We start from the raw sequence: 13,134 nt of genomic DNA, 5'->3' as shown, positions 1-13,134 counted from the left end.
CATAATGAAAGGACTAAGAGTCAAAGGGAGCACATAAGCAAGTCTAGTACCTGCTAACACTAACCGATAGAATAAATAAAGGGGAGAGTGATCCAACATGGGAAGTGAGATACTCAGCAGACTCATAGAATGGCAGATGCCCTAAATAGCACTCTGGCCTCAGAATCAGCCCTAAAGGCATTCAGATCTGGCTGAAAAGCCCATGAGAGTATTTCAGGCATGGAAAGCCAAGACACTCTGGCAAAAGATCTCTGTGAGTGAGATCTCAGTGGAAAGAACAGGTCTTCAAAGAAGGAGGTACCTTTCTCTGAAGGGAGGAGAGAACCTCCACTTTGACTATGACCTTGTCTAAACAAGATAAGAGTCGGAGAACTCAAGGGGCTTCCATAGCCTTGGAAACTCATGACTGGAGCATAGGGAGATTACTGATGCCATAGACAGGAGTGTCAATTGGTAAAGTCAACAACAGGAGTCACTGTGCACTTACTCCTCATGTAGGATCTCTGTCCTTAATGTGCTGTGCATTGAGATTTAATGCTATAACGAGTACTCAAATAATATATTTCACTTTGTGTTTCTATGGGGGTGCAAACTGTTGAAATCTTTACTTAATGCATACTAAACTGATCCTCTGTAAAAAAAAAAAAAAAGAAAAGAAAAGAAACTATCAACTCCCAACTTGACTCTCACTGGGATTAAACATGACAATAGGTCTGATCTGATTTCATCATCATTAAAAAAAATCATCTATTATTTTTCACTTTATGTTTCTGTGTGGGAGCAAACTGTTGAAATCCTTACTTAATGTATACTAAGCTGATCTTCTGTATATTAAGATAATCGAAAATGAATCTTGATGTGAATGGAAGGGGAGAGGGAGTGGGAAAGGGGAGGGTTGTGGGTGGGAGGGACGGTATGGGGGGGAAGCCATAGTAATCCATTATTCGTACTTTGGAAACGTATATTCATTAAATAAAAGTTAAAAAAAAAAAAGATTATATATATATAATGTATATAAATATGGAAATATGTAATATGTAAATATGCATATTATATAATCTTAATTTTCAATTTTATAGAATCTACATATAATTATATATTATAAGTTATGATATAGAAAACATATATAGAATGATTATAATTGCTATATATTAAATATAATCTATTATCCAATTTAATTCATGTCATCTTTCTTAATATAGTTTATTTGTTACCATTGAATTGAGGCACTATTTTCACTTCATTTTACCTACCTGTAATCAAAGTTGAAAATTTATTACAGAAACAGGAGTTTGGCTTGGTGGTTAAGTCATAAATTTGGAAACACTTGTATTTCTTGAAGTACCTGGGTTTGATTCCTGCTTCTTGATTCTGCCTCCAGCACCCTACTAAGCAGACCTTGGGAGGCATGGTGATGACTCAAGTTGTTGGGTGCCTATCACCCATGTGGAAAATCTGGATTGAATTCATGGCTCCTAGCTTTGGCCTAATCTTAGCCATTGGGGACAATCGGAAAGTGAATAAGCATATAAAAATATTATATTTTTCTGTCTATATACTTTTTGTGTCTTGTATCTTTTCTCTCTCCATATATTTCTATGTATTTTTCTCTTTGTTTTTTTAAAAAAATAGAAAATTTGTCATAGAATTGACACTTTGTTTCTTTGTCTTCCACCTATCATTCTTACCCATTCCTCATCCTTGTTCAGGTCTTTTGCTTACATGTATTTTGCTTGTTTGCCTTTTTATTGTGTTTCTGAGGTTCCTCCCTCTATTATTCAAGGAAAATTACATTTTTAAGCATAAACAGCTTTTAGAATATTTCATTTTGTTGAATTATGCAAAAGACTCAAAACAAAAATCAAAACTGAGTTCCTAAATTATTCATGATGCAACTGGGATTTTTTATTATTAGATTTCTTTTAAATTGTTTTAATGATATTTTGCATTTTTTAATCTAACTCTAATCTTGATTAGTGAATCCCTACCCTTTCTTTTTAATGGATGCTTTCTAATCTGAAATCCCACTGTTAAATGTACACTTCCCACAAAAAAAAAGCAATAATATTCCTTTCATTTTTAATTTGAAAATGCATAGAACATTACATATATTTATAAACACAAAGCATAGTTTTATATTTATTCACATATACAAAGGACAATATCACATAGGCAGGGTGGAATTGTTTAACTGGCTATATTGTATCATTTAACATTTTTTTTTCCTCAAAAGATTGGGAGTCAAAATTAAACCATCGTTTATAAGTTTTTGAAGAATGCAACATTGAGTGCATTATGAAGTATGAAATTAATTTAAAGTGTTTATAAACAGTGTTGTTTTAATGGGGAATAAAAGAAGCAATTTGTATGGAGCTAGAAGTTGACCTCTAGGAACCTTTACTTTTTTTGGATTATGGACTTTTGGTCTTGGAATAGACTTGACAAATTACAAAGAGGGACTACCCAAATAGCCACACAATTTACTTCTGACATTTGATTTTTAACTAGAGTAAAATATTTCTTAAAATACTATAACGTTTTATTCTCTATATGCAACTTCCAGCCCAAAACTGATTTCTCAATCTATTCCTGACTCAGAATCAGATAAAGAGCATCTGGTATTCCCCACAAGATTCTGATCAATACTGACATCATCTGGAAAATATCGCAAAATCTCTTACCTGGTCATTATATGTTTGGCCTTCAATTAGACAAAAAAATCTTAGAAAACGTAAATTTGTTCACCAACATTTTGAGGCAAAACCCAAGAATTTTCCTTAAACTGTAATATATGATTTTGATTTAATTTCATAATTTTTATATGTATAAACAAGCCATACTATGTTTTCTAAAATATCAAGGCTTTTAAATATATGGCAAGGATTTAAAGCAGAGGATTACAAAGCAAGCTTCAGTATTATTCTGTATTTAACGATTCCTACCAATTCTTTTAGATGTCTTTGCCACATTGGTTTTGTAGTAGTTAGTTAGATTCTCAATTTTATGCAGACTTTTTCAAATATTCAACTTTATTTTCATAAAACGTCATTTAATATTCATGTTTTACTTGCTTGTACATTTACATTGATGAAGGAATGAATGGAGAGGAAAGCAAGTGTCACTTGGTATGCAAAAAATTTAACTGTCACAGCCAAAAATACATGGTGGTAGAAATGCATGGAACATTCCATGTGATGTGTTTATTATATAGTAGGTTTTACAGAAGAATAAAGAACTTCCTTAAGGTAACAAATGGTTTAGGTGGAGGCAGGTAAATATACATTTATTGTACTTATTTTTTCTCTAAAATGTCAAGTCCATAGTTAGATGGGTCTTTTAAGTATCCTCTGTATTTGCTCAGGAGTAACCCCAGGGAGGTAGATCTCAAATTCAATATATGCAAAAGAATCACCTGGGGCACTTGTTAAAATTCAGATTCCTGGCATTAATCCAAAAACACTAGCTCTGTAGAGAAACTCAGAAGTGTTTTTCTCCTTTCATTTTTTTTTATAGTGGGCATACTAGGTGATTCTAATAAATATGATTCCAAGGATGTATTTTGTAAAAAAAAAAAAAAAAAAAAAAAGGACCTAGAATGTGCAGGTGTGCAGATATAGGGGTCACTCTGATTCCAAGCACCTAATGTGTCACTATCATCAGTTTTAAACTGAATATAAAGTGAGGTAGACTGATACAAAACATTCAAAAAATAGTGAAAAGTAAAGCAATTAAAATCACCCAGACTCTCTTTACCCCATGGAATATTTTCACATATTAATTTATTTATTTATGCTTATTTGAAAAGCAGAGAGAGTGAGACAGAGACAGAGACAGATCTCCTCTCCACTGATTAATCCCCAAATGTCAGTACCATACAACACTGCATCAGGACAAAACCAAGGGCCTGGCACTTAATCCAGGCCTCCCAAGTGTGTGGCAAGGACCCAAATACTTGAGACATCTTCACTGTTTCCCAGCATGCATGTTGGAGGAACTTGGAATCCGGAGCAGAGTCTTTACTCTAGAATCAGTAATCCGAGAGGCAGTAAATAGAAAATGGTTATCTGTTAATGCCCAGGTCTAGAACCTTCTGTAGCCTCACTTCTACCATTTTATATTGATCAAAATAGTCATAGAGCCTACCAAGATTCAAAGAGATGGATGACAGTGCACTCTCTCCATAGAAATATTATCGAAGAATCATTGAGCATTTTCATTGATTGATTTCAGTGATCTATACCAACTGATCCAGCCAAATTGATCATTTCTGACATGTCCACTTGCACACTGGATAGATATTATTCAATTTTTCTCTCATGAACAATACACTGATATCCTGCTGAAATGCCAGAAATTTCATTACATTATTATGTCTGGCTCAGATTCAAGTTCCAGGGTCTTGTCATCTCAATACAGTCCAGATGTACAGATGAAGTACAAAGGGTATAGATTTTCTCAATCTGAAAACCAGTGAACTAAAGATAATCTGTTTGCCATCCAAACATTCAATATACAGTGGTAAAATGGGAATAATTAACTTTGATAGACTCTGATACTCTGATATTAAATAGGGAACAAAGGAAAGCTCATGACAGTCATCAGTCCATAGCATATCTGAAATTCATCTGGGCCCGTGATGTTTGTTACTTGGTTAAAATCTTTTAATAAGCTTCCTGGGAAAAACTTGCCACACATCTCGAGTTTGCCCTCCATAGATTTTTTTTTTCCACTGACACATCTTTCCCTTTTCCAGAAGAAATATTCTGTTTGAAACTGGGTAGATTTCTCATCCTGTTCCTGCTCATGGTAGATTAGGAGTCTACAGAATTCTTTTAAATTTATATTACTACTGCCCCTTTCAAACCTGATACATAATTCATATAACATGTTGTGGACATCCTACATTTTAAATTACTACCCATTTTAAAATTACACTAGGAAAAATTCTTCAAGATAGGGTCTTTTCCACCTTCAGTCAGCTGTGAGGCTGATATGGAACAATAGATTTAAGATTCTTAGAATCTTATCATATCCTGAGACAGGTTCTTGGAATCTTAACATAATCTCAGATTCTTAGAACCTTAGTAGAAAGACTTTACTAGGCATGCTGTTAAGATCCTCATACAGAGTTTTTTGTTTGGTTAAAAGGTTTTATAAATTATCACTTTATATATTTTTGGATTCTCTGCAAATGGTTCTGCAGTTTCACCTTGATTTCATTTTAAACCACATTAAGATCATATTGCATCACCAGGGATTTGTTCTTTACTCTGAGACTAAGTCTGAATTCATAAGCAATTTTGTAGCTGGAAAAAGCTGCAGGGTTTTATTTATTTTCTATAAATTCTATTTTAAGGCATTTCTTCTGTAGTATTTTTTATCTTCTTTGTTATCATATAGAGGAAAGAAAACAGTGGTGACTTTTATGTTCTGCCTTGAAACTTCCTTAGTCATAACCATAGGTTTGCTAGGTATGCTTTCTCTATCTTCAAGCTATCACAGGAGACAACAGAGCTATGCATCGGCCACTATATAACAAGTGTCAGGATTATTTCAATCTTTAGTACATTTTTAACACTGAATTTTGGTAGTAGAATACTTTTAGAATTATAACAACATTACAAAGGCAGCACAGAGTTCTCTGCATTTTACGTCCATTTTTCCCTAGTGTTAATATCTTACATCACTATGGCACATTTGTTATGAGTAAGAAACCAACATGAATATATAACCACTAAATGAACCCAACATTTTCTTTGGATCTCATGGGTGTGTCCATAAAAATCTTTCCTATTCTGAAGTATTATCAACAACATCACATTATTTTATGAAGGTAAATCCTCTGACATAACCCTTTTGTTCATTTGTTTCTTCAACAATTACATAAAAATTCTGATGTTTTAAGAGTACTCAGTGGGGCTGGTATTGTGGTTCAGAGGATTAAGCCACTTCCTGCAGTACCAATATCCCATTTGAGTCCAGACTGCTCTACTCCCAATCCAGCTCCCTGCTACTGCGCTTGGGAAAGCAGCAGAAATTTTCCACTTATATGGGAGACCCAGAAGGAGATCCAGCCTTTTTATTTCAGTTTGACCCATCCCCAGCCATTGAAACCATTTGAGGAGTGAACCAGCAGATGGAAGTTCTCTCTGTAATTCTGCTTTTTAAATAAACAAATAACTCTTTAAAAAAAAAAAACCTCAATATTGTTTAGCAGACTCACACAAATAAAATATGATTTCAGCACATTTTCAGAAATTATTTTTGCATGGGATCGTCTAAATGCATCTCTCTCCAAATTGAATAGCCTCAGAAAAAGTAACGCATATATTGAGGGCCATTTTAAGTGTTCAAATTTATTTGCTTCTCTTTCTTTGTTAGAATGACTGTGCCTCATCACAATAAACCATCTATAGATGACTACTTGAAGTTATTAAATAAGTGCACACATGCACATGTGTGTGTGTGTGTGTATGTGTGTCTGTCTTGGGTGTCCTCCTTTGCATTCCTTTGTTGGACTGTCATTAAGAAATTATAATACTAGTAGCATTCTTCTGATTACTCCAATATACCATTTTCATTCTGTTATTTTAATTTTATTTTTCCTTATAGATTTTTCCAACTACAGCCTTGAAAGGTGGAAGTTTAATAAACACTTATCCACCTTGTTAAAATCTAATAGATAATTTTAAGCTATGTTGGACTCAGTCCTTGCTAGTTAAAAAGGAAAAAGGAAAGATGAAGGGAGAGCAAATCAATTTTGCTTTACAACACTGTGAAGATGATTTTCAGTAGTACTTAAGAACTAAAGGGGGAAAAGTGATTGATAAGGTAATTAAATGATAAAAAGAATCAGGCAAGAATGCAGAAAAAGTACAAATGAGGAAAATGATCAAGTATGCTTGATCTTAAAAATTACAGTATCAAATCATATAAATTATAATTCTTGGAGCAGAAAAGAAATCTACTCTTTGCCTATAATTTTTCTAATGCTTTTTTTTCTTCTTTAAAAAAGGCAATCACAGTGGTTGAGCTTATTCTTTCTCTAACTTTCTCCTTCCCTCCTATTAAGGCAATTACTTCATCATCAATGTCAGTTTTCCAGTTTCATGCCTTTTTCAGGAATTAGGAATTTTGAAAATGTCATTAATAATGGTCAATTTCTCTTGTTTTTCATAATCTCTCTGTGATTACCACAAATTTCATGCAAACCAACCACATATTTATGGGACAATGTGTAGTGTATAGACTAAAAATCAATAATTATTATGGATGATGGATTAGGATAGTGTTTTATATCTAGATGAATTCAATACTTTGTAGTTACAGTAGGATAATTTGTGTTATAGTGCCTTCATATAAATCACTGATATTAAATTAATTCTTTCTGGAATACAAGTTTTTAAAGATTTATTTATTTGAAAGGCAGAGTTACACAGAGAGAGAAAGAGAGGTCTTCCATCCTCTGGTTCACTCCCCAATTGGCTGCAACAGCTGGAGCTGTGCCAATCCAAAGCCAGGAGCCAGGAGCTTCTTCCAGGTCTCCCATGCAGGTGCAGGGGCACAAGGGCATGGGCCATCTTCTACTGCTTTCCCAGGCCATAGCAGAGAGCTGGATCAGAAGTGGAGCAGCTGGGTCTTCAACCGGTGCCCATATGGGATGCTGGCGCTTCAGGCCAGGGCTTTAACCCACTGCACCACAGCACCGGCCCAGTTTTTCTGGTTATTAGAGTATAATTTAGAAATTTGGAACCAGCATTGTGGTACAGTAAGTTAAACAGTTTGGCATCCCGTATCAGAGTGCCAGTTCAAGTCCCAGTTACTAAGCTTCTAATCCAATTTCCTAAGAATGCACCTGGGAAGACAGAATTAGATGGCCCAAGAGTTTGGGCACCTCCCAGACATCTGGGGGCGGGGGGCAGATGTATTTGTAGGCTCCTAGTTTCTGCCCGGAGCAGCTCCAGTGATTGCAGCCATTTAAGGAGTGAATCAGCAGATGGAAAATTCTTTCTCACTTTCCCTCTTTCTCAATCACTCCAAGAAAATGAAAAAGAGAGTTGGGAATAGAGATGAGAGAGAGAAAGAGAGAGAGAGAGAGAGAGAGAGAGAGAGAGAGAGAGAGAATAAGTTTTCTAGGAACAACAATTAAGACATTAACTAATAGAGTTCAAAGTATTAGTTTAACCAATAATAAGGATCTAATTCTTAATGACTTTATTAGTGGCAGATGAAAACCTTGAAACTGCTTCATTTTGGTAGCTTTTCTCCTACTTGTATTCATTCAGCTCTCACTTTCAGCTCATGGTACAGGCTCTCTCTCTTTTTTTATCTTTTTATTTTTTATTTATCTGCTGGTTCACTTCCCAGATTGCCACAATGGCCAGAACAGTGCCATTCTGAAGCCAGGAGCCTCCTCCATGTCTCCCGTGAGGGTGCAGGGGTCCAAGCACATAAGCCATCTTCCACCACCCTCCCAGGCCACAGCAGAGAGCTGGACTGGAAGTGGAACAGCTGGGACTGGAACAAGTGGTGTCCCCACCCACGATGCCACAGTGCCAGTCCCCCTTATAAACATTTCTAAATCTATTAGTGACCCACAGCTACAGGTACTACAATTTTTTTTATATGTACACAAATTTTTTGTTTTGTATTTTTTTAAATTTATTTGAAAATCATAATTACAGAGAAGGAGAGGCGGAGAGAAAGACACAGAAAAACATCTTTGATCCACTGGTTCACTCCCCAGATGGCCGCCTCAGTGCAGACCTCCTCCAGGGCTCCCACGTGAGTGCAGGGGCTCAAGGACTTGGGCCATTTTCCACTGCTTTCCCAGGTGCATCAGAAGGGAACTGGATCAGAAGTCTTTACCTGCTAAGCCACAGCGTCACCCCCCTAAATGCTGTTTTACACTTTACTTCCTATGCCCTTTCTTTCTTTCTTTCTTTCTTTCTTTCTTTCTTTCTTTCTTTCTTTCTTTCACAGGCAGAGTGGACAGTGACAGAGAGAGAGAGAGAGAGAGAGAGAGAGAGAGAGAAAGATCTTCCTTTTCCATTGGTTCACCATCCCCCCAATGGCTGCTGCGGCCGGTGCACTGCGCTGATCCGAAGCCAGGAGCCAGGTGCTTCTCCTGGTCTCCCATGCAGGTGCAGGGCCCAAGGATCTGGGCCATCATCCACTGCACTCCCGGGCCACAGCAGAGAGCTAGACTGGAAGAGGAGTAACTGGGACAGAATCCAGCGCCCCGACCGGGACTAGAACCCGGTGTGCCAGCGCCGCAGGCGGAGGATTAGCCAATAGAGCCGGGGCGCCGGCCTACTTCCTATGCCATTTCTAGCAACACGTGGTACTAGCTCTCTTAATAAATATGGTGCATGACGCTGGCATTTTGTCTCATCAGGTAAGTGGCCCCCCTGCAACACCAGCATCCCAAATGAGCACTCTCTGCTAATGTTCTCAGGAAGGCAGTGGAGGACTGGCAAGTGCTTGAGCCCCTGCCACCCACATGGGAGACCCAGATAGAACTCCAGACTCCTGGATTCAGCCTGGCTCAGCCCTAGCTATCGCGGCCATTTGGGCAGTGAACCAGTAGGGAGAAGATTCAATCTCTCCCTCTGCCCCTCTCTTCCTGTAACTCTGCTTTTCAAATAAATAAATCTTTACAAAAATACACTGCCTGTCTCTCTGCACTGTGACATTTCATGCTTTCCTAAGTAGTTCACTTTAAACATGGGCCTACAGGGATTCAGTCCCCAAACTGGTCATCTCCGGTGTCATGAGTGGTCCCTCAACAGATCCTAAACAAAAAATGGATGCAGACAATGTCTTTTGGTATACAAAGATGAGGAAAATCTTTGAAATGTATACATAATAATATCTCACATGGTGCAAAGTACAGTGCTGGCTTTAACATCAACTTTGCAAAAGTCACTAAATATATTTGAAGACATTTTAATTATATTTCATATTCATTATATCTGCATTTCAAAACCATTCTGAGACTAGGAAAAAGATCTGAAAGACAAGAAAAAACTTTTAATTTTTAAGGAAAGCCATTAAATACTGACGAGCATTTATTATGCAGTGGTATAGATACATTTTACATATTTATTAACATTTAAGACAAATCTAATACTCCTTTGAGATTTTCCTCAACAGGCAAAGGAATTGATGATTATTACAAATATCAAATAAGTAATGAATACTCATAGGATTTATAGTATTATCATGGGCTCAAATACATTAATTTAAATACATTAACTATTTTTTAATGAATATGAAGAGAAAATACTATTTTATGCATTTCAGAGGACACAGAATAAATTTAGTTCATTCTTTAGCTAACTAAAAAAAACACCAATGTTAACTACCTCACCATTCCCCCACTTTGTTCTACTTTCATGAGTTAAATTCAACTCTCAGCTTACTCCACTATAGAAAACTCTCATAGCCTGAGTAGATTGAGAAAACATGAATTGATTATGATCACATTAAATAGGCCTTTCTTTTTTCTCATGCCTTTTATTCCCCCTTCCGACACTCAGTTCTAGTTATTGACTTGGCTTCCTATTTCCATCAGAGGAAAATATATGAGTCATTTAGAAGATCTGGCAAACACACCAAGGAATCACACTCTTCTGTAGGGCCCTCCTTTGATGGTGGGCAGAATCTGTGCTCCACTTCTAACCAGTAGAATACGTGAAAGCAATGAGATACCAAACACATCAGACACATCACATTACATTTAAAAGGTAAAGGGACTTTGAAGATGTAGTTAAAGTCTCCACTGCCTTAATTCCTCCCTAATTTTTTAGTTGTTTTCCTCAATTGACAAAGAAATATTATGCAAATTTACCATGTATAATATGATGTTTTGAAATATACATCTTTGTGGAACTGATAAGTCCAACTAATGTACATGTGCATCACTCCACATACTTCCCACTCTTTATGGTGAAGACATTTTAGCTTAGTTAATCAAAGGGGTGATTATCTGGGGCAGGGGTGGGGCTTTGTTTAACCAGGAGAATCATTTTTATATTAGTCCAAACCATCTCTGAGGATAGACGCAAAGTGACAGGAAATCTCTTTTTCCACTGTAAGCTTTGATGACACAAGCTCTCATATGTTCTACAGTTCAAGGAAATTAATTTTGCCAGCCACCATATAAGCTAGGAAACAAACTCCAAGACAGGGAAAAACACAGCCCTAACACCTCATTGGCAGTGTGTTGAGGTCCTATGCACTGGATGCAGTTAGTCTAGGTCTGAACTTCTGATCCATGGAAACTCTGAGATAATGAGTATGTGTGTTTTTAGCTGCTAAATTTGTAATAATTTCTTATATTTATAATAATTTCTTATTTAGCAATTGAAAATTAATATAAATTATTACATCTTCCAGTGTCAATTCCATATACACACCTATCTCTTACTGAATTCATGTGGTTTTCCTTTCCTCTTTTAATGGTGGATGGATTTTTCCTGACCATTCTGAGGGCCATCATTTACATAATAATGTCTGTCAGTTATTCAAGGACATCATTCTCTGTGTTTGTGTGTTAGTGCAACCCATATTCTCTTCTGTTATAAACCATTTCTTTATTCCTCTTTCCAACAGTGCACATATTTGCAGAAGCACTTATATATGAACATATAATAATAAAATATAAGTGAATATATTCCTGATAGGTATAGGTTAATATATATGAGGTCTTATCATATATATTAGTATTTATATTTGCGTGTGTTTTTGTTCTCTTGAACCATATTTAATTAACACTTTCTGTTCATAATATAATCACCTCATCTATCTCTCATAATTTCACAAAGCTGTTCTTATCCTAGTCAACAATAACATCCATCTTCCTGCATCTGATAGTCAGTTATCAATGTTTGTGTTACATGACTTATCAATAGACAGAGTAGTGTAAACACCTCTTTGAAATAATTTATTCAGTTTCAAATACATCATACTATGATGATTAATCCCTCATCACTTTTCTCTTTTTTTCTAAATATTTGCTATTTCTTTCTCATTCTTATAATTTTGTAAAAAAAATCTATCTATTTGAGAGGCAAAGAATTTGGGAGGGTGGGAGAGTAGGAGGGAGAGAGAGAGTGAGAGAGAGAGAGAGAAACACTCCCATCCTCTGGTTCACTTCTCAAAAACTTGCGATAACCTTGAGGCTGAAGCTGGGAGCCAGGAATTCAATCCAGGTCTCTCATGTGGGTGCCTGGAACACATCCACTGGAGTAGTCACTGCTGTCTCTCAAGGTCTATACTAGCAGGACGCTGCAGTCACAAGTCACAGTCTGATATCAAATCCAGGTACTGTGGTGTGGGATGCATCCTGCATAGTATCTTAACCACTCTGTCAAATGTCTGCCACATCCTGGATTCTTATTAATATGTCCCCTTGGTTATTCTGAAAGATTTGTCTTCATTGATATCCACTATTTTAGCAATCTCACTGGATTCATGGCTTTAGTTACCAGACTTGCTGAGAATCTCTGCATTAATTGTTTCAGATTTGACTTCTCCACTGAACTCAAGACTTGTATATCTGACAACTCGGAGTCTGCACTCACATATTGAATATCAATTGAGGTCTGCCTTCATAATGTCTTTAGAATATGATCAATTTTCTCCAACTCCAAATCACCCGTCCCATCCACATAATCTATTCCTTGGAATATTGCAACTATGTCCCCACAGAACACTCTGCTTCTGCATGACATCCATAAATCCTGATTGAAATGTAAAATGGCCCTTCTCTCTCCCTGCTCTGACCCTGTCAAGGGCCTCTCATTTTGTTCAGAGTGAAGCCACCAATGTTTCTAATGCCCTTGAAGGTCCTTCATAATCAGGCCTCCATCTTCCTTTCTGTTCTCATCCTCTCACACTCTGCTAAAGCTATTCTGTTGTACTTGGTCTAGTGTTCAAATTCAAGTTATAATCCTGCTCTAGGAACGTCCCATTGGTTCATCTCTCTGCCTGGCATATTCTTCTACAAGTATCTATATCTTTAAATCATTGCTGGCATGTCACTTTGTGAATGAATCTGACTCCACCATCTTATTTAAAATCTGTCGTCTCTCTTTGATCTTGACATTTCCAATTAATTTGTCATCTTAT

The sequence above is a fragment of the Oryctolagus cuniculus genome, chromosome 9, assembly GCF_964237555.1.
Source record: "Oryctolagus cuniculus chromosome 9, mOryCun1.1, whole genome shotgun sequence".
NCBI classification, from domain to species: domain Eukaryota; kingdom Metazoa; phylum Chordata; class Mammalia; order Lagomorpha; family Leporidae; genus Oryctolagus; species Oryctolagus cuniculus.
Note: the sequence above shows the minus strand (reverse complement) of the source record.